We start from the raw sequence: 26,767 nt of genomic DNA, 5'->3' as shown, positions 1-26,767 counted from the left end.
ATCTTATGATGGTCACATAACCTTTTCCCTTTCTACCAATGTACCCATCAGAACTAGAAACAGACATGTGTGTCTCATGTATTTCATAATGATCTATGCATACAGTTTCAGAGTGACAAAAAATATACAGTCGTTATGACAAAAGGGATAGCTTCCACCTTTTCGATCGTCAACTTTCCCTTTATGTCGAGCAATATTCCAGCAGATCCAGATTTCACAACTTTTGAGGTCCAATCAAACATGCTCCTTCTTCGAGGAGTGAGTGAGTGAGTGAGTTGGGTTTAACGCCGCTTTTAACAGTATTCCAGTTATATCACGGCGTGTCAGCTTAATGTGGGAGGAAAGCCCCAAGTGATGCAGGTCTTATGCCTTTACCACTTCGGTGAAACCCACGAGCACGGGTATGGTGCCGACAAACCTAGAAACATAACCGGGGCGAACCGGGATTCATACCCACAATCATAGGTTTCTGGCGTGCCCAAGGGACGCAACTCTGCACAGCGAATCACGGCGCCTTAGACGACTGGGCCACCCGTGCCCCCTGCTTCAAATGGAACCGTAGGTGTAATTGAATATGTAATTCAATTCATTTTGTTATTTAACATAGCGTAACAGTAAAATTAACAGTGAAATCGAAAGAGTGAGTGGGTGAGTTGGATTTTAGGCCGCTGTTAGCATTGCCAGCAATATCACGGCTGGGGACACCAGAATATCAAACAACCGTTGAGCCAGACATAACCCCTTTAGATCCGGGGTAGAATAGGTCTTCAGCAACCTATGCTTGTCCCCGTGAAAATCCGGGGTAGAATAGGTCTTCAGCAACCCATGCTTGTCCCCGTGAAGATCCGGGGTAGAATAGGTCTTCAGCAACCTATGCTTGTCCCCATGAAGATCCGGGGTAGAATAGGTCTTCAGCAACCCTTGCTTGTCCCCGTGAAGATCCGGGGTAGAATAGGTCTTCAGCAACCCATGCTTGTCCCCGTGAAGATCCGGGTGGAATAGGTCTTCAGCAACATATGCTTGCCGTAAAAGGCGACTATGCTTGTCGTAAGAGGTGACTGAAGGGATCGGGTGGTCAGGCTCGCTGACTTGGTTGATGCATGTCATCGTATCCCAATTGTGTAGATTGCATTATGTCAATCACTGGATTGTCTGCTCCACACAATTTATATTGACAGACCTCCGTCATATAGCTGGAATATTGTTGAGTGCGGCGTTAAAAAAAAAAAAAGTGTCGTTCATCGAGTGTGGTTCATCTACAACGTACTGTTGCGTAGCAGATGGACCACACATTCAATCCCGCCACATGACTTTTTACACGCGCAGTTTCTTTAAAATCAGAGATGACTGCAATGGAGTTTAGATTTTGTTTCATCCCATTACATGTCTGGGTGGTCATTTTGGGCTGTTCTATTTTGTTCCAGGGGTGATCATATTCGGCTCGGACCAGGAAGTGGGGGAGCTGATGGAGGCTGTCAACCGGAAGAAGGCAACAGGGACGTTTGCGTGGATAGGAAGTGACGGATGGGGAGGAAGAGGATTGGCCTTTAGGGGAAAGGAGGACCAGGTGAGCTAAGGGATCATAAGTTTTTCTGAGGGCTTTTTGGCCTTCCGGAATTGTCAAATTTGAAATTCAAATAAACTTCTGATGAAATGTATTCGAGCCTAGTTTCCATTTATCACAAGCATGACTTTCGGCATAATGCAATATATCGGTATGACACGAGGACAAGGTATGACAATAGAAACAGGTATGACATGAGGACAAGGTATGACAATAGAAACAGGTATGACAATACAAACAGGTATGACAAGAGAAAAAGGTATGACAAGAGAAACAGGTATGACAATAGAAACAGGTATGACAATACAAACAGGTATGACAAGAGAAACAGGTATGACAATACAAACAGGTATGACAAGAGAAACAGGTATGACAGGAGAACCAGGTATGACAAGAGAAACAGGTATGACAAGAGAAACAGGTATGACAAGAGAAACAGGCATGACAAGAGAAACAGGCATGACAAGAGAAACAGGTATGACAAGAGAAACAGGTATGACAAGAGAAACAGGCATGACAAGAGAAACAGGTATGACAAGAGAACCAGGTATGACAAGAGAAACAGGCATGACAAGAGAAACAGGTATGACAAGAGAAACAGGCATGACAAGAGAAACAGGCATGACAAGAGAAACAGGTATGACAAGAGAAACAGGCATGACAAGAGAAACAGGTATGACAAGAGAAACAGGTATGACAAGAGAAACAGGTATGACAAGAGAACCAGATGACATTTTTGCCAGTGTTCACACTCTCTTTAGGAAATCCTGACTATTTCAGCCTATATGACATGTAACAGAGTTTACTCTACAATTTGTGTTGGCATTATCTCTCTGGTTCGCTGTACCATTTACTGATTCGCTGTACCATTTACACTCAAGACACTGGCTATTACTGTTGATAAACTGAAAAGGTTGGAAACTAGAATCTCCCACCATATGTCTTTTGATATCAAATATATCAAAAAGAGAAAGATTTAAAGCCCCGGGGCTTGCCGATGTGTTTAAAACTTTTTATCGACGAGTTTGATATATTTGATACCAGCATGCACTCGGGTGAGGTACATATTTCCATGAAACAGACATAAATATTTAAACACAAAAAGATAGCTTTTAAATTTCTGTTTTTCAGCTGAACACTATAGAACATTTTTGTTGGTGTTTTCCCTTCAATGTTATTGGTATGTATTCTGAATAGAATCAATTATAAATTATTAGTTTGTTTCAAAATGTTAGGGGAGTTATTAGAGGTAAGAGGTTCCGGCTCGGATTTCGCATTGAGACCAGATATTTTTTTTATGAAGCATAAATATTATTTTCAGAATTTTTTTTGGACATTCTATTTATTTCGATAAAGTCACAGACCCAATGGTAAGCATTCCCTGCTCTACCGGTAGCACTCCCCACTCACTCAATTTTCATTTTAAAAAGTAAGAGTTTGTTTGCCTTACGAAGCACTCTGCAATGCGCCAGCCATACGATTGCGTTAAGCCTCACGTTCACCCAAGTCTACCCACCATACGATATATAAGATTCTGTAAACTAGGACATTTAGCCCCAACTAATCCATTAACTTTTATCAAAGGCGTGTGTCGGTTCCAAAGTCGCCTTGTTAGAGGAAATACCCAAAAGTTTCGTTTTCTTGAACTAACATCGAAACAAGTCTCTTTGTAACGTTTACACATCTTGCTATCTTCCAATCAATTTCGTCTCAGAAACAGGCACATATATACGTTCATTCCCGTCCATTTGCCCGTGATAAAAGGTGCATACGCCTTTCATCTCACAACACACACAGACACACGACCCAAACAACACATCTTTAGGCAGTTCGAAAGTCTTCAAAAGTAAACATGTCGCCTATTTGTCAAACTCCCCATCCCAAGCTGGACACATTTATCGACTAGTATAGTCTATTTTGGACCTTAGTGCCCTGATACCTCTGAAGACGTTCCCTTAGTATTGTTCAGCACGAGAATCACGTGATTTATGTGCGGCGGCATCGCTGGCTTTGCCTTTCATCCTCTGGCAGGGAGGCTACATCACGCGCCCTTCTGAAATGTGTCGGATCGTGACAAAGTGAAAGAAAATGACCAATACTGTGGTCAGCGCTGATCCGCTCACTACGCCTGAACAGGCAAGAGTGATAATCGCCAGCTCTGATTAATAGGTGGTGTTGTTCGTAAAGTATGATAAATAGCCTGATATGAGAAAAGGAAACAAGCTGACGACTCGTCCGTTATCATCGCATTTCTCACTCCACTTGGCGAGATTGTTTGTGGGCAGGCACGTGCATGTTCCCGCCAGCAGTTGCTCTTTTTCTAATACATGAGCTTCTCAATTTGGGGTGTTTGGCTAAACTTCCAGAGGTGATTCAAAACATAACAGACCCGCGCTGGATGATATTGCATGCTGTCGTGGTTTCTAAATTAGAATAATACATTTTTCACTATCAGGGTACTTAAGGCACGGGTGACATTCAAGCTTCAGTGAAAGTATTCTGACTCAATAAAGTTTTGCACAGTTTCAATGTTATTCCGTAATTCGTGATTTTCTGTGATTTTCTGTAATGAGTGAGTGATGGGTTTTACGCCACTGTGAACGATATTTGAGTTGTGTCACAGCATGTACTTGATGTGGCAGAAGTGACGCACGTCTCAGACGTTTACAACTTTGGTGAAAGCCCTGAGCACTGGCATGGTGCTGACAAACCGATATAGGCAATGAGGGCGAATCGGGATTCGAACCCACGACCATAGGTTTTAACACGCCTAACGGACGCAACTCTGCATAGCCTCAGGCGACTGGGCCACCCGTGCCCGCCTTTCAATTAATGAAACCTCGTTTATACGAACTCCTTTCGATACATGTTTTGAGTCATATTACCTCATGTTACCAACAGCATATTAGTCGACTCCCGATGTTGTTAGTGGTACTCCGACTATCTCGAATTACGGATAACTCGATCTTATTTCGATTATCCTTGGTACGTCGTTGTAACGAGGCTTCAACGTACTATATACAAGTCAAGTCTTACATTTGAACTCTGGTTGTCTCGAACTACGGATCATTCGATCTACTCCGAGTCGAGTTAACTCGGTTTTCAGTGTATTCTGTAATGAGAATTCCGAAATCCACAGATTTGATTGATTTCTCTCTAAACCATGATTTGGTTTATATAATGTGTCTATTATTTTGCACGATGACCTATAGTTGCGTGAGGTGCGTTACACGTTCATCATGACCAATTTAGATCCAGCTCTCATAGACTAGGATCAAATAGGCAGACACAGGAACAGAGCCAGAGAATTGAGAATATATGAGCAATGTGGTTTAAATGTGATTGAAGATGAGTTTCATTTTCTGCTCGTCTGTCCAAAATCTAAGAACTAAATATATTGATCTGCCTTTTTACGTACATCCCACTCAACAAAAATTTATATCGATCATGTCAACAACTGATAAAGATACTCTAAAGAAACTATCAATGTTCTTTTATCATGCTATGTTAATTAGAATATGACCTTTTAAACTTTTCCGCAACCACTCCCGAAAACAGAATTGTACTATGGGCCTGAGGCCTTTCAGTATGGAATAAAACCTATCCTTATCCTTAACATGACCAATGAAGTCTTGGCTCAGACTCCTCTGCAGTGACGTGACGTCATTAAACAGGTCTTATGTGAGGACTTTTCCCCAGATGTCGATTGCTAATGTGTGTTTTTTCTTGCTGTTGTGGCAATTCGATATGTGGGATTTACTGACTATTCAAGACGTCATACACGTAGCTTACTGTACGTTATGAGATCGGCGCCGGGGCTGCTACACACAGCAGTTAATCACTGTGATTATTACACGGGTCCTTCTGATTTGTTCAGTAAGGCCAGCTGTAGGATATTGACTTTCTGACATGTTTAGTATTCGCGGTTCAATAACGGAAAATTGTCTGAAAGCAATGGAACTATTTTCGTTATATGCAAGTTGATGGGAATCCCGTTAAAATCTCGTCCCAGATGAGAACACATGGGGCAAACTTGGTGGATGGGATGTTTACACGAACTAACTGGACATCTCGTGAGTCACAGGGCCAAGCTGTCAGGATTTTGCAAATGAAGTTAAATGTTGGGCGAAGATGGTAACCATGGTACCGGTTTTGGGCATGTCATGGAACGGTCGGTTCTTGTCCTACTCTAGCAGCTCTGGCGTTATTTCATACCCGCTATAGATGTCTTCCCACTTGAAATCAGATTTCTATATATTCCGCTTTTTTTTTAAATGTATTAAAACTGTATAAAGCCCATATGCATTTACACTCGGTATTTACAAACTGTATGGCAGCAAGGTGTTTCACAAAACTTTCATATACAAAGTCGATATACATGTGTTTTCAAATTTACGAGTGTTATTGATTATTTGATGCCCGGACATTTAATTATGTGTACATGTGTGTCATTTTTGAAGTGAGGTTAATATCGACTCTATAATAACTTCACTTCAAAATAGACCGCCTCCGTGGTCTAGTGGTAGAGCGTCCGCCCGGAGAGCGGAAGGTCCGGGGTTCAATCCCCGGATGCGTCATACCGAAAGACGTTAAAAGATGGTACTTGTTGTTATCCTGTCTGGCGCTCGGCATTGAGGGGCTAAAACAAGGACTGGTCGGCTCGGAGTCAGTATACTGTGTCTGAGTGGGGTATTCATGTTAGACTGCGGCATGGTATCTCAGTGAGCTAGCACTATAAATCGGCATCAGTCCGGACTAGTTCAAGAACACACACAGACATACGTGAATGCACGTCGCTATATAAGTGCAATAATCTTGGACGCGACGTTAAACCCCATTTCACCTCACCTCACTTCAAAATGTGCCAGCATCCTTCAGGTACTGATGTTCAGGTGTTTTATGTCCTGTCATTTGATTGGCTGATCTTATCAATTCACGGCTTAATTATTCAAGAGTAGACATCCGGGCGTGCTGTGAATGTGTAGTCAGATCTACAATGTGATCATCAATGTACATGAAATGTCAAATCACTGTCAACCACATGCTCTCGCTTTGTTACTAATATCTCTCTGTTCCCTCTTGAAATCAGATTGACTGAACTGCCAATGTGATCTGTCAATGAAATAGGCAAACACTGGCGGATGTAGTGGGATTGTATTTGAGTCGAGATCAAGGCCGTGTTTGAAATCAGGTAGAAAGGGGCGATGCGGCTTAGTGCTACTAAAACCACACAGTTGGTGGCTGGCGTATTTATGTTACATGGTGGCTTATACTGAGCTTTCTCATCCTCGTTTATCCAGGCTTTTATATCGGAATTTTATGTTTAATGCGCTTGATCTTGAAGATGCAAGGCTCTTTACACTGAAAGGGGTGCCGTCCTTTGTGATAATACGATTCCATCCATAGTGATGTGGATCCATGTCTGTTTAAACACAATGAATATTATTGAACCTATGGTCGTTGTTCTTTCCTTTAAGGGAGGCACGGGTGACCCAGTCGTCTAAAGGCGCCGCGATTCGCTCTGCAGAGTTGCGTCCCTTGGGTACGCCAGAAACCTATAATTGTTGGTTCGAAGTATTCCAGTTATATCACGGCATGTCAGCTTAATGTGGGAGGAAAGCCCGAAGTGATGCTGGTCTCAGACGTTTACCACTTCGGTGAAACCCCCGAGCACGGATATGGTGCTGACAAAGCTAGAAACATAATCAGGGCGAACCGGGATTCGAGCCCACAATCATAGATTTCTGGCGTGCCCAAGGGACGCAACTCTGCACAGCGAATCGCGGCTCCTTAGACGACTTGACCACCCGTGCCCCTTTTAAATAATAAAAACAAAATCCTTTCCATATTCCAAGCAGAGGCGATGGTAACACATATGCTATGCAGGTAAACACTCATAGGTGTTGTCCGTAGCTGCTACGGAAAGGACGGATGTGTATCATAACATTAAACCGTACGGCACCTAAAAATAATACCCTTTGAATATATGCTGACGTTTTTTACCCGTTAGGACACCCCTTTCGCAAACACCTGGTGTCATCAGGGACTTTCAGAGGTCCATTCATATAACATTAATAATCGAGACTGAATATTCATCTGGCGTTGACATTTTATATTAAAGGATTCGTCCTTAAAGCGGGGTGACCGGATTGGCAAGGTTTCACTATGATACTACATAACATTCAAAAACGTGATTAATTCTTACGATTGGGGCTGAGTAGACCAGTGAGTTATACTCACAGTTAGTCACTGATTTCAACAATTTCCCGTTACTCATTTCAATATCTTTCATCTATAGGTAGAGGGTGCGATTACCGTGCAGCCATTAGCAAGTGAAGTGGAGGGATTTCGGGAGTATTTCCGGAACTTAAGACCTCAGACCAACCTGAGAAACCCATGGTTTATCGAGTACTGGGAGGAATACTTTAAATGTAAATATCCCGGAAGTGCATGGACGCCATTTAATGAGAATTATACAAAAGTGTGCACTGGCAACGAGGAGGTGACAGAAGAAAACGGATTTGAGCTTGAAGGTCAACTTCAGTTTGTCAGTGACGCTGTCATGGCGTTCGCCTACGCGGTAAAGGTATGTGTTGCAGTTCGTTTTTATTTTATTCCATATTTTAGTTGACACCATTATTAGATTCTCTTGTCGCTCTGGTATTATCATTGTAATTATGCCTACTGTCCATTTTTACACCTTTTTTGTATTTGTTTGTTTACTTTTCTTTCATATCGATCACGTTTGCAATACTTTATGATATTTTATGAAAAGTTGCTTTGTTGCATATGCGTTTGTATGATTGAGCCATTGATTAGTGTTACTCTTGTGACTGAACACGATGCCTTAATGTGGTTCATGTCAAAAGACGTCTTGGCTGGTGTTGACGGAATCAGATTCCACTGAAATCATTTACGCTTAAGTCAGGAGCTGCAGTTAACAGACGGGCGTTGTCAGTGTAAAAAGGGAAAATCTTCACGATTTCCCTATCGTTATTAATCAATATTTTTAGAGTTTTTTAAAATTCAAATTCGTTTTGGAGACCTCGCAGTACCAGTTGTTCTTTTGAATACACGAACGCCAACTGTTGATTTCAAGGGAGATCTCCACGGAAATGGTGTTGTCAAGAGAAATGCGGCTTTATCGATAACATTAAGTGATGCCAATGTGTCCAAGATATGCTCAGCTCTAGAGGGAATCAGTTTGTCACCATGTCCACATGTTAATCACAGTTAAGGTCACGGCCGTGCCAAGTATTTCGTGAACCGTCTCAGAGATTCTTGGGGGTGGTGGGGGTGGCGTGGGGGGAGGCGAGGTGGTTATGTTTGAAAGGTAAATGCTTCAAGACATACAGTTTGTTCAACACATATAGTTCGTGCATACAGTGTGTTGAAACACATACAATTTGTTCAACACAGAGATTATTCACGACATAGATTCTTTTACACATACAGTTTGTTCAACACATACACTTTGTTCAACACATACACTTTGTTCAACACATACACTTTGTTCAACACATAGAGTTTGTTCAACACATAGAGTTTGTTCAAGACATACAGTTTCTTTTACACATACATTTTGTTCAACACATACACTTGATTCATGACACACAGTTTGTTCATCACATACAGTTTGTTCAACACATACACTTAGTTTAACACATACAGTTAGTTTAAAATATACAGTTTGTTCAACACACACAGTTTGTTCAACACATACAGTTTGTTTAACACATACAGTTAGTTTAACAGATACAGTTTGTTTAACAAATACAGTTTGTTCAACACACACAGTTTGTTCAACACATACAGTTTGTTTAACACATACAGTTTGTTCAACACACACAGTTTGTTCAACACATACACTTTGTTCAACACATACATTTTGTTTAACACATACAGTTAGTTTAACACACACATTTTGTTCAACACATACATTTTGTTCAACACATACAGTTTGTCCAGACAACAATGTACACCCTGAGGCAAAATATGTTATTCCAGTGTTTTCAGAACTATTTTTTTTTTAACCGAATAAAAAAATCATCTTTCACTGACATCAGCGAGGCTCATATAAATCAATGTATCAGCAAAAGACTTAAATAGTACTATAGAGTATACACTTGCTGCTTACGAGTAACATTAAGTCCCAGAAACAAAGTTATCTTATTTTTAAATATATGTCTACAAAATACAAACTAAAATCCAATTTTAATTCCTGGAGCCGAGGCAAATCATTAAAGCCTGAAGTTGGACTCCTTTGTTAATGTATGTTCTCGGGTTTGGGAGACAGACCAATGCTGCCTTTTCTCTCTTTTGCCCACACTATAGTTATTTGGAAGATACGATACGCTTGCCTTTTTAAAGCAAATTGTGAGTAGCGAGTATGAAAAACCTCGTGTGATTACTGATTTTCACCGATCCATTCACATAATGTCCATAGTTATTTTGACTGTTACACGCAATGGACTCTGTTTCGGCGGATAATTGAGCCTGGTTATATTCTGTCATTGACGTTCCATCTTTACAAATTAACTGTTTTGGTCAAATAAACGCTTTCTATTCAAACATATCAGACAAGGACATTATGTTAAGCAAAGTTTGGGTTTCATAATTTAGACTGAAAAAAGTCAATAACGTATTTGCACTAAATTACGTTGTCTTTCCACAGTAAGAAAGACTTATGAAAACAGTAGTTTATTGCCAAAAACGTTCCTAGAAATCGTTACGGCATTCCAACCCTGCAGCAAACACGTTATGACATAAAACGTGAAAATGTGGATAAGGTCAGATTTGAAAAAGAAAAATTGTTGAATATATTTTTTGGGATTTCAATAATGTCACTGCAACTCATAGCAAATCCTACATAGGCGATAACAAAGCCATTAATCCATATCAATGTAACTATCGGCTTCGCAAGGATATATGAAAACGCTATTTGGGTAGACGGACGTCGTAACTCCAGCAGCTATACCCAACATACAATAGTCCCATTACAGCTAGACATATACCTTAATCATACCTTAATGTCCTCTCAGCACTCAAGTGAATGTATGTGGCTAGAATTCATTTCTTTGTGTCAAAAATCTGTCATTTTTCTCTCACGGGATTCCGATTGCCTTCACGAGTATCATTTCCGAGTCACGTGACCGTCTGCGAAATCAAAATGGCGTCTGTGGACTGTCGTAAAAATGACAAGGCAGGAGGATTGAGATTGAAAATAAAAATGAATGACAAATAAAGTTCCAAGTTAACAAGATGGTGTCAGTAAGGCATCGCATTGACAGGTTTAAGTCGTACTGTTAAGTTGGTTAGGGACGTCTACAATGTCGTGGAGTCTGGCGCAGAAGTAATGTCGCCCCCAAAGTCAACTGACCAATCTAAGAAATAGCCTCTCCACGTATTGCGTTAAGCTAAACTCGGTGTATCTGATATTTTCATAAGAAAATGAAAGAGTGATTATAAAAATAAGACTACTATACTAATATATACATGCATGCATACATTCTTCCTGCCTATCATCGGTACACAATTTAATTCCATCAGTTGTTTGAACAGATTTTTGAATGAGACACGTACAGCTTGGTTCTTAACTACTTGTTGTTTCAATGAAACACATACACTTTAAGCTTGGGGCTTGATTCCGAACTACTTGAAACACGCACGCACACACTAACATCTTAATACAACATAGGGGCGGTCGGGTAGCCTAGTGGTTAAAACGTTCGCTCGTCACACCGAAGACCCGGGTTCGATTCCCGATATGGGTACAATATGTTAAGCCCATTCTTGTGTCCCCCGCCGTGATATTGATGGAATATTGCTAAAAGCGGCGTAAAACCATACTCACTCACTCACTAATACAGCATATGTGTTTGTTTTTTGTTGCTTTAAGTGTTTAAGAGGTCCCTTTCTGTCTTAGCAATTTCAGCTGACCTGTCCCTCTTTGGGCCTCATGTGTGTAAAAAGGGTTCACATATCTTTTGTGAGTTTTGGTATTCATAGAATTTTCTGGGTTTTTTTGTATTGATATGATTTTTATTTTCGTATATTGATATAATTTCATTTTTATCTTTGGCTGCTCTGTTTATATACGTTCGAGTAGCTGTCAATCTCTCCGAAATAGAGTTAGAGTTAGTTAGTTAGCATCTCTCGGCTTCATGTGATCTACGACAGATTGCGGATCTGACTGCAATTCTTGTTTTAACTGAGCCCGGGCTGGGGCGTGGTCTTTATATTCACTTGACAAGGGAGCAATGGATTCAGGTTGATTGCAAGATGGACATACCTTGTCATAGTGATTTTTGTGTCCGAGTCTAAGGCATGAGATGGCTACTTCAGCTTTCCTTTCATTTGAGTATGAGGTGTTTTTTTGTGGATATGGGGCTGAATTTTGTATCTGCCGATCTTACTTGAGCCATAATACATGACCGGTCCTCATATTTTAGTATTGACTGTTTCCCCAGGCTGTGCGGGAGCAGGTCTGTGGAGAGTACGAGGGGCTTTGTCCAGCCATGGAGAACATTGATGGCGACCTCCTGAAGAAGCACCTGCTCAACGTATCATTCACCGGTGAGTAATGCTACTATCGATCTAACTCTTCCCTACATGTTTCATAATGTTGGAAGGACAATCCGTCATCATAACGGATGGATGGCGACAGAGATGGTACGATGCTGACCTGCTTTGAGACTTTGATGTATAACTTCATTGATGCGTTGCTGTGCAGTCATAGCAGAAAATACCTTTTTTTAGGGATCGGTCCAATGTATTATTTTTAGGACCAGACTAAAGTAGGGGACAGGTTCCTACGTTGAAGTGAGTTAGTGAGTGAGTATGGTTTTACGCCGCTTGTATCAATACTCCAGTAATGTGACGACGAGGGACACCAGAAATGGGCTTCACACATCGTACCCATGTCGGGAATCGAACCCGGGTCTTCGGCGTGACGAGCGAACTCTTTAACCACTAGGCTACCCGACCGCCCCCTTAAGGTGGAGGCATGTCGTTGCTCATGATGTTAACCCCCGTTAGGAATCCGGAAGTAAATCGTCCCCAGCTTCCCATGTGTGTCGTCAGAAATTACGGGAAAGTGCATTGATACGTATACAATTATCTTAAGAGTATCTTGGATCAACAACGTTTCAAGTTTTACCATCAGATTTTATCTAAGAAACAAAACTCGATAAGCAAGTCAACTTCACACAATATCGACTGAGTCGGTAAATACTGAAACGAGGTGGAGATTCCAAAGTGAGGTTTGAATAGAACCCCTCGGACACGATGGGTAAAACCATTCTTTGGTCTCCTTCTAAAACCTTCTAAAAGAACAGTGTCACTCATTCATTCCAAAAGTGAAGTACGCAACGCTGACTCAGCAATTTGTTAACGTTATTTCGATGCCATGCCATGCAGGTTCATATCATGCGTTTCCAATCCTTATAGTGCTAGCACACCGAGATACCATGCCACAGTTTAACACGAATACTCCATTCGGACACAGTATCATGGATCCGAGCCGACCAGTTCTTGCGTTATCCCTTTAATGTCGATCGACATTGGGGGGTTGGGGTAACAACTAGTACCATCTTTTAATGTCCTCTGGTATGAAGATCGAACTGCCGACCATCCGCTCTCTGGCCAGACGCTGTATCACTAGACCACGGTGTTGGCCGAACACACTACGGAGGTGGCCGAACACACTGCGGAGATGACCGAACACACCACGGAGATGGTCGAACAAACTACGGAGGTGGCCGAACTCACCACGGACCTGGCCACACACTACGGAGGTGGTCGAACACACCACGGAGATGACCGAACACACCAAAGAGGGAGGCTTTCTGTAGACATCCTATTATTTAGCGTGCGGAGGAGACACAAATACAGATCGAAAACAATGCTTTTGGTTGATAATATCAGATGATGTGCAGTGGTTGCTGGGTCGGTGTTGAAAGCGTAAGAGGACGATACACGGGTGGGCTAAAAAGATACAGATATCGACGCAATAAACAGACTTACCCCCTTCTTTGAGAAAACGCATGAAACTATTGCGCGTTTTTTTATGAACCGAGAAATTTGTGATTTCTTTTGTGGGGAGGAATATATTCTAGTAGGTGAAGGTTATTTTAAATATATATTGTCGGGCATAAGAAGGTATACACTTGAAAATTGGATTTGACAAAATTAATACAACTGTTATCAAAAAGTTACTAAGCGGAAAACAGTCGCCGAAACTTAGGGTCCAAACATAACTATGATACCTGTATCAAATACAGCACCATCAGGCTTTGTTTCATTTTGAGGGGGAATGGGTGCCCAGTTGTCTAAGGCGCCGCGATTCGATGTGCAGAGTTGCGTCCCTTAGGCACGCAAGAAACCTATGATTGTGGGTTCGATTCCCGGTTCACCCCGATTATGTTTCTAGGTCTGTCAACACCATACCCGTGCTCGTGGGTTTCACCGAAGTAGTAAACGTCTGAGACCTGCATCACTTCGGGCTTTCCTCCAACATTAAGCTGACACGCCATGATATAACGTGAATACTGTTAAAAGCGGCGTTAAACCTAACTCACTCACTGTTTCATTTTGAGTCACCATCAACCATAGGTGTATGCTTTCTTTTCCCCGGCAGTTTACAAAAAGCCTTACCAGTCGATGAGTAATATGGCGATGACATGACGGTTGTCCTTCACTCCGCTCGCTCACTGGGTCCCATCTCACTGGATGGGCGGTCTGGGCGATCAATGGGCGGATAGCGTCCTTGCAAGCATTGCAGCGTTGGTACAACTAGAATTAGCCGATGTTTGAAAGCTATCAATTTTTCTATCAAATATGAAATATCTAGGACTAGTTTGCCCTCAATCTGCGCTGACAGCCGCGTACTGTGTGATAGCATCAGGTCGCGCATCACTTTCAATGAGGTCATATCTCATGAATAGTTCTGTCAAAAACTGTACAGCGGGTTCGCGGAACCATGCCACTATGATTTAATGCTTGTAAATAAACCTATGAATCACGTGGAGCCTCGGATGGTTTGTTTCAGAGACATTTTTAAAATTATTTTCAAATGTAAAATATTTGTTGAGTGGAAAGTTTGTATAGAATCATTTCATTTCAATTTTCATTTGTTTCGAAAATCATTTTGATTTAGGTGTCTTTTGATTTGAAGTGCGGGTATCCTGGTGGTTGAAGCCTGGCCTTGCCACGCCGAACACCAGGTTGGTTGGTTGGTTGGTTGTTTTTTTAACGCCGCACTCAGCAATATTCCAGCTATATGACGGCGGTCTGTAAATAACCGAGTCTGGACCAGACAATCCAGTGATTAATATCATGAGCATCGATCCACGCAATTAGGATCGATGATATGCATCAACCAAGTGAGCGAGCCTGACCACCCGATCCCGTTAGTCGCCTCTTACGACAAGCATAGTCGCCATTTACAGCAAGCATGGGTTGCTGAAGACCTATGCCCACGCCGTCAAGGTACGAAAACAAGCAGCTGTTTCAACCAGCCGACCCTGGCCGCTTGTAGCAACCTGCATGTATCTTGGCCAGCGACCCGTGAGCATCCGGGGTAGAATAGGTCTTCAGCAACCCATGCTTGCCGTAAGAGGCAACTATGCTTGTGGTAAGAGGTGACCAATGGAATCGGCTGGCCACACTCGCTGATTTAGTTGATGCTCGTCATCGTATCCTAATAGCGTAGATAGATGCTCATGATGTCAATCACTGTACTGGCAGGTCCAGGCTCGATAATCTATAGACCACAGTCATAAAGCTGGAATATTGCTGACTGTGGTTTAAAACAACAAACAAACAAACTTGTCCATCGATGGGAAATATAATCTGACAAACTCAAGTGTGGATAAAGTGAAGAAAGCACGCTGTCCCCATGCTTGTCGTTAGAGTCGCCTAATTAGCATCGGGTGGTTGAATGTGCGACTTGGTTGTCTGTGTGCTCATGCTGTCAGCCACTGGTTTGCCTGATCCAGAGTCCAGGGTTTATAGTCCGTAGTATAGCTGAACCATTATTCCGCGGTGTAAAACAACATGCACTCACTAACCTGCCTTAAAACGCTCGATTAGCCTGAGAGCGGATCAATGACGTCATGTTGCCCCTGCCATATCCAATATTGCCCCGTCTTCAGACCGCTTCCATTTCACCCGAGACCAGTGCCTATAAATACTTATGGTTCATTCCCCAACAATATCAGACAATCTATATCTGTTTCTTTCTCTGGTTGCACAGGATTTTCCAATAAAGACGAGATACATTTTTATGTGCAAATAAACCTATACATACTTTGGTCAACAGGTACAGATTCTATATTCGTCAAATTCCATCGAGTATTTCTTTGAAAATACGGCATCATTATTTTAGTTAACGGTGTGCTAAACTCCTTATTTAATGCTTACTGGGTAATACCATTTTGTTTCATGCTGAAATGAGAAATAACACAAAAACTGTGCACGTATTTTACCGTTATGATGATCCTAATGTACGAACCTTCTAACTCAACGTTCTCAAACACAGATTAACATGATAACCACGATTCGCGACTGTTTGAAACTGACGTCGGGGACGTTATTTTTACCAAGTTGGTGTAAAACGCTGCAATCTGTATCGCGATTAATGACAAAAAGTCACGATTTTATATTTTATTTGTTAACAAGTCTTAAAACTAAAACTCTACTTAATCATGATATCAACTTGGAGGCAAATCTCATATTAAAAGAAAAGCATCAACTCAAGACAGTGTTTCAGCGTGTTTTTACAATCTTTGATAACCATGCTTAATAAATTACTTTTTTTATTTTTCCATCAACATTGACAAATGATATAAATACACGATCCTTTGATTCTATAGTAATAGATGCTGGGCTTCGAAATGCGGATCTCACATCAATCACATCGCCTGTAACCGTTTTGTGACAGCTCATCAAAATATCCAACTCCCGAATACGGTTCACACAATTTTTAATAATAATCTTTTTACAGTGATGAAAGTTTGATTGATCCGTTCGTTTGATGGCATTTCTTAAGTTTTATTTCCCAATCGCAGTTTTCTCACGCATTGCGAAAATGATAGCGAAAAAAGAAGTCGTCATTTTGGCAAGTGCTTGTCAGCTGGTTGTCATTGTCGATATCAAATCCACGACGAGATTTTCGTCCCCTACTTCTGAGGAACTGGAATCTTCTCTTTCCTTGCAATTACAGATTGGAACACGACTACCGGAACCGTAGCTAACAACTACATTTAGACATTGGTCTTACAGCTATCTGACCCGCCCCGTGAAGATCCGGGCTAGAAAAGGTCTTCAGCAACCGCATGCTTGCCGTTACTGGCGACTATGCTTGTCGTAAGAGGCTACTAACAGGATTGAGTGGTGAGGGTCGCTGACTTGGTGGATGCATGTCATCGTATCCCAGTTGCGTGGTTGATGCCCATGATGTAAATCACTGGATTGTGTGGTCTAGACTCGGTTATTTAGCTGGAATATTGCTGAGTGTGGCGTTTATACAACAAACATACAAACAAACCTATGGCTATCTTAGGACAGGTGTTTCTGACACTGTAATGTTTAACTAGAATTGATAAGACCTGCAACAAAAAACTGGCTTTGTTCAGAGGAGCCCGTGGTAGGTGGTGCTGAAACCCTGTCGGACCCCGGATACAAACAGGTCACCAACAACCTATGCTTGTCGTAAGTCGATTGGTGGCCAGGTTGGACTACTATTCTTAAACGGATGTTTCAGAACTGCAGCTAGTTCTCGAGCTGAGTTGCACCGCGCACAACAAAAAGTTTTTGTTTCGAAACTTGAGGGGGCAGGGGTGGCCCAGTCGTCTTAGGTGCTGTGCAGAGTTCCGCTCCCTGGGCACGCCAGGAACCTGAGATTGTAGGTTGGAATCTGAGTTCGCCATCACTGTGTTTCAAAGTTTGTCAGCACCATACCGGTGCTCGTTAGTTTCACCAAAGTAGTAAACGTCTAAGATCTGCATCACTTCGGGCTTTCCTACCACATCAAGGTGAATCGCCGTGATATGGCTGGAATAGTGCTCAAAGTGGCGTAAAATCCAAGTCACCCACTCACTCATTCTAAATTAGCTTTCTTTAGACCTGCAACTAAGCAATAGTCTTCGAGATTAGGCCCAAAGACACAGGACACGCCCGACGCTTCCAGGATGGCAACATTGTGTTTCGTCTCTCTGTGATTTAAAATACAAGCCACAAAACTTCTTCCACAATCATACAAAATCTGTCCGTTGTCCGATTCCGACAATATCATGAGCATGTGTTTATAAATCACTATCAAGGTGGTTAGGTGAAATGGGGTTTAACTTCGCGTCCAAGATTATTGCACTTACATGTATATAGCGACATACATGCACGTGTTTGTGTGGCTGCTTGTACCTGTCCGGACTGATGCCGATTTATTGTGCTAGCTCACGTAGATACCATGCCGCAGTCTAACATGAATACCCCACTCAGACACAGTATACTGACTCCGAGCCGACCAGTCCTTGTTTTAGCCCCTTAATGCCGAGTGCCAGACAGGGTAACAACAAGTACCATCGTTAGACGTCTTGGTATCACGCGGCCGGGGATCAAACCCCGGACCTTCCGCTCTCCGGGCGGACGTTCTGCCACTAGACCACGGAGGCGGTGAATCACTATCAAATAGTGATGACACCAGGTGTTCGAGTAGGACACCTGCAATGTATACCGTTTCTACACAGTGGTTTTTAATCCGAGGAATCATTTATTCCACAGTATTGGGGCGGTATGTTCATTAGGACAAGGGGGCACAGGTGGCCCAGTCGTCTGAGGCGCCGCGATTCCATGTGCAGAGTTGTGTCCCTTGGGCACGCCAGAAACCTATGATTGTGGGTTCGAATCCCGGTTCGCCCCCATTATGTTTCTAGGTTTGTCAGCACACTAACCGTGCTCGTTGGTTTCACCGAAGTTGTAAACGTCTGAGACCTGAGACGTCACTTCGGGTTTTCCTCCCACATTAAGATGACACATGACATAACTGGAATAATGTTAAAAGCGGCGTTAAACCCAACTCACTCACATCAGGACAAATAGATTATGCAACAAGATTATGCTAAATCGTGTATGGGAGCACAACATCCACATAATTATCAGAATTGTCAGAGACAAACACTAAAAGAACAAGAATAGAAATTACAGTGCGTCGTCATCATTCTTGATATCCAGATACTCAACTGTGTCTCGTTGCTGTTACACTTTCGGTCATAGGCCATATCCCACCTGTTGGAAACAGTATTAACATTTCCCTACTTAGCAATAAAAGAAAATGGCGACTGTGTATTTTACCCCAAGCATCCAGCATTTGACATCCAGACACTTTTGTCACTCTCGCCCGCGGGCATTTTGAAGCAAAGAATAAACGGACTAATAAACAAGAATTGGCGAGACAATAATCCCTCAAATCCCCTGGAATCATACGCTTAGATTAGCAAGCACAAGATAGGTTTCTGTTGTCCCGCCCAAGCAGACGGTGCGTTTCATGCTTGTACATAACTTCCCCTCTATCCCACACAGTCGAGGACTGAATTTGAAGGCAACGAGGTCTATCTTCATCCTATCTGCGCGACAGTCAGATTCCCCCCACAAAAGCCCTAGGAAATCAATTTTCTCAGGTTTCTTTCTAGCCCTGTGTACGAGGTCGCGATGGTAATTTGGGGATTAGTTGAGATGAAATTAGGCTTACAATCTGTAATTCATGCTCAAACTAATTATCCTTTGTTCATATAGACGGGCATGTGTGAGCAAGACTGTCCGTGCACAGGGCGTGAACAGTGACCATCGAGTTCTTGCTCCTTGTGGCGTTGGTATTTCAGAAATAGAAATGTCACTGCAAGAGAATAACCAGTCTAGATTATCCACCGAGACTTCCATTTGGCTCTGAAAAGTATACGAATGCACGACTGAAAATCAGGTTGCACGTTCGTGAAGCGCTCGCTATGTTTTAAAATTAACCAAATTATATAATATGAATTAAATGTGGCAGTCATTAACCTGATCAAGTTTGTTACTTCTATAAGTACCCGCTATCTTAACGTGGTGTTATAATTGCATTGGCGCGGATCCTGTTAAAGGAAGTGAGTGGGTGAGTGAGTATGGTTTTACGCCGCTTTTAGCAATATTCCAGCAATATCATGGCGGGGGACACCGCAAAGTGGGCTTCACACATTGTATCCTTGTGAGGATCTTCGGCGTGACGAGCCAACGCTTTAACCACTAGGCTACCTCACCGCCCCGACCCTGTTGAAGATTGAGTGCGTGAGTTGGGTTTAAAGCCGCTTCTAACAGTATTTTAGTTACATCATGGCGTCAGTTTAATGAGGGAGGCAAGACCACAGTAACGCATGTCACAAAGGTTCACATAACAAACAACGAACATAGTCCGATAGGCCAGGATTAATAATGGGAGAAAACCATAGATTAAAAATACCAAATAGTCGAAGGCATACATGTGATAATCATGGTACCTATGTTGTATTCGAGCGAGAAAGGTTTCGACGCTGTTAGCAATATGCCAATCAGTGCAATGGCGTTGACATCAGAACTGAGGGGAATCGAACCGGGTCTTCGGCGTGACGGGAAAAGCTTTGACACTAAGGCTACCTCATCGCTCCCACAGCGTATTTCGGTTGGAGCTAGATCAGGACGAGAACAACTGCAGATGCAAGAAGAATTCTTTGACCCAATGGCATCTGGCCTTTGTGCTGATTCTAATCCAACAAATATGGCCCCACGATTGAAATAGATATGAATATAATCCGACTCGCGTTGAACTCTGGTCACAACCGAAATCGGCCAACAGCAACGTACCTAATTGAACTGACATACGAAGAACATGCGCTTCTGACGCCTTGTCATAACGACGGACACAAGTCAACGTCTGACTGACTTTAGGCAGACATCTGTCTGTCTTTACCAGGCGATTTGTGTTAAGTTTTAAATTACACAATTATGAAAATAGAATCGGACACGAAAATTAATTTTATCCGTTCCAAACTGACGTAAATGAAACCATTTTTCTCCCCGGCGCTGTCACAGGAACCTCTGATCACGTGACCTGTCTGGTCTGCCTGTCATTCGTACTTTTGATTGTATTGCGGGTGCCAATATTGAAGCTAGACGTCCATTTTTAGAACTGGAGAAGACGCTTAATTGAAGTCAATGTTTGTCATCGTCTCCAATCATGTTGACACGTCAAGTTCTTTGATATTCATAAGTACATAAAATTATTTATAAACTTTACAATGCCCGAGCTTTGCATGAGTTTAGGAGGAGGGGGTGGAAATGGGGTGAGGGTGGTCACGTTGGGGTAGCCTTGTGGTTAAAACGTTCGCTCGCCACGCCGAAGACCCTGGTTCGATTCCCCACATGGGTACCATGCGTGAAGCCCATTTCCGGTGTCCCCGGCGCTGATATTGCTGAACCCCTGCTTAAACTGTACCCACTCGTTCACTCACTCACTCACTCACTCACTCACTCACTCACATGAATGAATGTTGCAGTTGGGAACATTTTAGCTGTTTCACTACAGACTGCCCCACCGGTAGCATCAGTCACAAACACACGCAAAGGCAAGTCAATTGTTCACCTGTAAAAAACGGGAACATATGGCACATATCACAAGTGGGAATTGCATTTAATTAATTCCATAACGTAATGTTACGTGTGCGTTACTAAAGTTACCCTATTCGTTGTATGTCTCCTTGTTAGACCTTCGAGGATCCTCCTTGGTGTAGTGGTAGAGCGTCTGCCTGGTGAGCAGGAGGTCAGCGGTTCGATCTACGGCCGCGCCATACCAAAAGAAGTAATAATAAATGGTACTTTTTGTTACACTGCCTGAAGCTCGGCACCAATTAAAATACATGTGTATAAGTAAAAAAAATCACCTCACCTCACCTCACCTCACCTCACCTCACCTCACCGCACCTCACCGCTTGTCTCAAGAGCTGAGTTAAATGAGGATTTGCCCCGACTCGAGTATTTTCGGACCGTCGTATATGCTGGAATACTGTTGTTTCCGGCATAAAACAACATTCACTCTCAAGCGAGAAGTCATCCAAGGTGTATACTAGGTCGGGTAATGCCTTCTCCCTCTTCCTCCTCTGTCAATACATGGTCTACATCTTCCTCTGCAGGTTTATCCGGACAACACTTCCAGTTTCTGTCCAATGGCGACGGCCCGTCTCGATATCGGATCCTCAACTTCCGGCGGAACGACGCAGGTCACTTTGAATGGGCGACCGTCGGCTACTTCCGGGGTGGCAATCTGACAGTCGTAAGTCTCCGAGTACTTGTAGCTTGTAATTGATGGTTTGATGAGAGTGTTGCGAGAATTGATTAGTACATCCGAGTCTTGGTATTTAGTGAACAGAAGAGAAATCTGTCGCTTTCTGCATCACATACAGGGCAATACACATCGTGACACTATTCGGCGATATATGCAAGAGTCACGTTCGAAGTTTAATTGGTTCAACAACTGTTCAGTGCATAGACGTCTGTGAGTGAGTGAGTTGTGTTTAACGCCGTTGGAACAGTATTTCAGTTATATCACGGCGCGTCAGGTTAATATGCGAAGAAAATCAGAAGTAATGTAGGCCTTAGATGTTTACCAGTGAAGTGAAACCCGGGTATTGTACCGACTGACATGGAAACATAATCAGGGAGAATCTTAGAATCGAACCGGTCATTATTGCTTTTTGGCACCTCAAGGGCCGCTACTCTTCACGGCGAATCCTAACACCGTAGACTACCCGTGCCTCCATAGATTCTGTGAAGTTGGCAGGGCGCCAGTGTTCGCGCGGCAGTCAACAGGTACCGAACGAAACACAACCTTTCTTTCCTCATGGACATCATCTCGCTCGTAGCGTGTGATTTAATTAAATACATTAATTATGAAACTATATGTCAGCGGCCCATAGACATCTGTACACTAAGGCTTACATCGCCACTGTTGTTGATTTATAAAACCTCACGATATTGTTCGTTGTTTAACGCCGCAATCAGCGGTATTCCAGCCACATGGCGGCGGTCTATAAATAATCGAGTCTGGACCAGACAATCCAGTGATTGAAGTCCTGAGCATCGATCCATGCAATTGGGATACGATGACATGCTTCAACCAAGTCAGAGAGCCTGACCATCCGATCCCGTTAGTCGCCTCTTACGACAAGCATAGTCGCCTCTTACAAGCATAGTCGCCTCTTATGACAAGCATAGTCGCCAATCAAGGCAAGCATGGGTTGCTGGAGACGTATTCTAACCCGGATCTTCACGGGTCCGTCACGATGTGAAAATATTTACAAACATATCAGTTCTCCCGAAATATGATACTAACCCTGTTTCAAGTTGTCAGTGTCAATGAGCTAAAACAACGAAAGTCCTGCATGTATTTTTACTGTTTTTCAATTATTTGCCCTTGATGCCAGTATCACTGATATTATTCATTTCCACACAAATTCAATCAGGGCACATCCGCACAGCTATCACATCTTCTTATTCATCACTTACATCTTTACCTTCTGCGTTATTTTCCCAATGAGTTTTTTTAACACTCAGTTGTCCAATCCACCCCCCATGGCGCTGTCGATACCACTTTTTCCAATATTTCTCCGTTGCCCGTTACTAATGCTTTAAAAGTCGCTTCGATCCGCCCACAGCAGTCAATTAGTATTCTGGCCCCTAGACAATCTTGGTCTGCTTGTGTAATCTGGTTACGTTGAAATAGATATTGACAGAGTACTAGGAGACCATCAGCCTGCAGTGTCAATACTTCCCATGCCTTTTTCTCAAACGGAACGAAAGGAGCAACTTAGTCAGAGGTTTCAAACTACAAAACAATGTATAAATCAAATCAAACTTTACTAATCACAACACAGTGCCCTAAGCTATAGCTATCCGATAGCTCGCTGTCTCAAAGGAACATTACAAAATAATTTATAACACTCACTAAATGTAAATTGCTTGTTTAGAATAGATAATGTTTGGTCAGAGGTGGATTTACAGGCCATATCACAGCAGGGGGAGGTAACTCTTCACGTCTGTGAGGCGATACAAGTCGATAAAAGGGATGCTGCAACTGTTTACCGTCTGTATCACAACACGGTTGATTTAAAGCAATTTAGCTATGTCATCACATACGCAATTCAGACATGACTGCAGTTGATGTCTGTTAAATCGTTAAATGATAGAGATATAGAGATGTTATTGACGAATATAAGCGTAATCGGGCGTTATCCTGGCTAATCGACTGGCATAAAATCATTAAGAGACATAAATCACTGGATAGCTTACAAAGTGCCAGCGCAAAACACATTCCCATCTCGAAATACGTATGCGTGCATGCGTATCAATTGAAACAAGACATCGGTTTAATCACTTCCAGACTTTATTACCTTATAGGTTGGCCCAGTAGTCCAATGAGTCCCTTAATGTATGCAGAGGTCCGCTAGTCGGGGTTCGAATCCAAATTCTAGCGAACATAATCCTAGGTTCATCAGCAGCATGCCCTTACACGTAGATTCCGTCGGTAAGGACTGTCTAGTACAGGTATCCGCGTGTGCTTAGCTCCGACAATGAGTGAGGATATGTTTACGCCGCTGATACGCTGTGGAATAGCTGAAAAAAATCAAAGCAGCGTTAAACCCAACTCATTCGAATGAACAAAACCACAAACATCCACATATGTTGTCAACTATTTTCCAGTGCCCCACGTGGTACACATGCCTTCAGAAATAGTAGAATGACGTAGTACACATGCCTTCAAAAATAGTAGAATGACGTAGTACACATGCCTTCAGAAATATTAGAATGACGTAGTACACATGCCTTCAGACATATTAGAATGACGTAGTACACATGACTTCAGAGACAGTAGAATGACGTGGTTCACATGACCTCAGAGATATTAGAATGACGTAGTACACATGACTTCAGAGACAGTAGAATGACGTAGTTCACATGACCTTAGAGATATAAGAATGACGTGGTACACATGACTTCAGAGATATTAGAATGACGTGGTTCACATGACTTCAGAGATATTAGAATGACGTGGCACACATGACTTCAAAGATATTAGAATAACGTGGCACACATGACTTCAGAGATACAGGAATGATTCTTAACACATGAGATATAGGACAGCCCATAGCTGTGGACGTTGCAAACTGATCGAGGATGACAACAAGGCAGCAATATTTCTTCGAAATAGTCATGATCAATTAGGATCGGAGCAATTAACATTCTGTGTGAATGCTACAAAAGACCATGCTGCCTTAGATCTTACCAAAAAGTAATTGTTCACAAGAAGACTTGAAAACTAAAATGTTGTGGATAAAAACCCACATTTCAATGAAATAATTGTTTGTCTTGAAGCAGTTGGCGAACAAATCCTCTGTCTCTGACAAAATACATGTAAGTAGAACTTTGTAATGTCAACCTCTTTTAACCCATAATACTTAATCAACGCTGCTCAATACCACCTCAGCAGAACATGTACTAGTAGCTCATACAAAATCTAGTTCAGCCACTTTTAGCACGCTGTGCTGACCCAGTGCTGTTTTATGCCAACCAGTAAAACACATCGCTTTTCTTGTGATTCTGGAAATGGTTTTGTCGCTCATACTTTTTATACATTTCAACCACATTTACCCTACTTCTCCTTCCCAATGTTCTTTGACCCGTAAAGGTCCGGGGTAGAACAGGTCTTCAGGAAACCATACTTGCCGTAAAAAGGCGACTATGCTTGTCGTAAGAGATGACTAACAGGATCGGGTGGTCAGGCTCGCTGACTTGGTTGATGCATATCATCGATCCCACATTGCATGGGTCGATACTCATGATATCAGTCACTGGATTGTCTGGTCAAGACTCGAGTATTTACAGACCGCAGTCATATAGCTGGTATATTGCAGAGTGCGGCGTTAAACAAACCAGCCAACCAATGTTCTTTAGTACCGCATTAGTCAAACCCATAGCCTCAACCCCTTTCCCTCCGATATATTAGTGCTGTTGGATACCACATTGGTAAAATTGAGTTTAACGTCGCGTTTTTTAAGATTATTGCACCATAAAGCGACTTGTATGCACGAATGTGTGTGGCTGCTGGTACTAGTCTGGACTATATCTGGTTGTAAACTGCTCGCCCACTGAGTTACCATGCCGCAGTTTTACTTAAATACATTATACTGACCGGTCCTTGTTTAATCCCCTTAAATCCGAACGCAAGGCAGGGTATCAACAAGTTCCGTCTATTAACGTCTTTCGGTATGACGGGGCTGGGGGATCGAACCATCGACCTTCCCGTCTCCGGGCAGATTCTTTACCCACTGGATCACGGAGGCGGTCTTTCTGCTTTGTAAGAAACATGTCCAATACATTCCACCCAATTTTCCCCCGCTATTCTAATGGACAGAGCATTATCCGGGATTGGGTGGGCACACGCTGCACCGTCCACTGTACCTTGTATAGTATATCACTGTGGTGTATACCACCTCCAAACTCCACTTGGACGAACAAGAAATGCCACTCCATATCTAGTTGAACCTGCTGACTCGTGTCGGTGTAGGAGATCAAGATTGACACTTGTATCGAATACTCATCTTACTACAAGACCAGGGAGGAGTTCATCACCTTCCCGTGCCTTTCATCCTCTCCGTCAGTTCCATGTGATGTGACGGCCCTTCGCTTTCAGCAGGCGAGGACTGAAACAATCTGACAGAATCTCCCCCACTTTCAATTGTTCCTGTAATTGTGTGTCTTGTGCGGATGAAAAACATGTTGAGTGTTTAATCTTGTACTGCAACGAAGAAAATCGGTCCTTTGAGTTAGAGAATGAATGGGACTTTGTAGGTCTTTCAGCAGTATTGGTCCAATAAGAATGAATGTCACATAGTGTATCCATGTATGCATAACGAGGATAAGAGTATTGGGCTCCCTAAGGCACCATCATCCTGGAAATCCTGGTGTGTTTTGGGGGCTTATTTAATTTCCTCTTTCACCACATTTATATCTGAAGAAAGATTGAGTGAGTGAGTTGGGTTTAACGCCGCTTTTAACGGTATTCCAGTTATATCGTGGCGTGTCAGCATAATGTGGGAGGAAAGCCCGAAGTGATGCAGGTCTCGTTTACCACTTCGGTGAAAC

At 42.6% G+C, this 26,767-nt stretch overlaps 1 pseudogene; it reads left to right on the top strand.

The window, feature by feature from the left end:
- Positions 1-26,767, top strand: part of LOC139471349 (metabotropic glutamate receptor 8-like) — a 183,775-nt pseudogene that overhangs the window by 129,381 nt on the left and 27,627 nt on the right.

This window comes from Haliotis cracherodii, unplaced genomic scaffold (assembly GCF_022045235.1).
Source record: "Haliotis cracherodii isolate W230 unplaced genomic scaffold, xgHalCrac1.p SCAF_22, whole genome shotgun sequence".
Classification (NCBI taxonomy): Eukaryota; Metazoa; Mollusca; class Gastropoda; order Lepetellida; family Haliotidae; genus Haliotis; species Haliotis cracherodii.
This window is presented reverse-complemented; position numbering and strand designations above follow the sequence as displayed.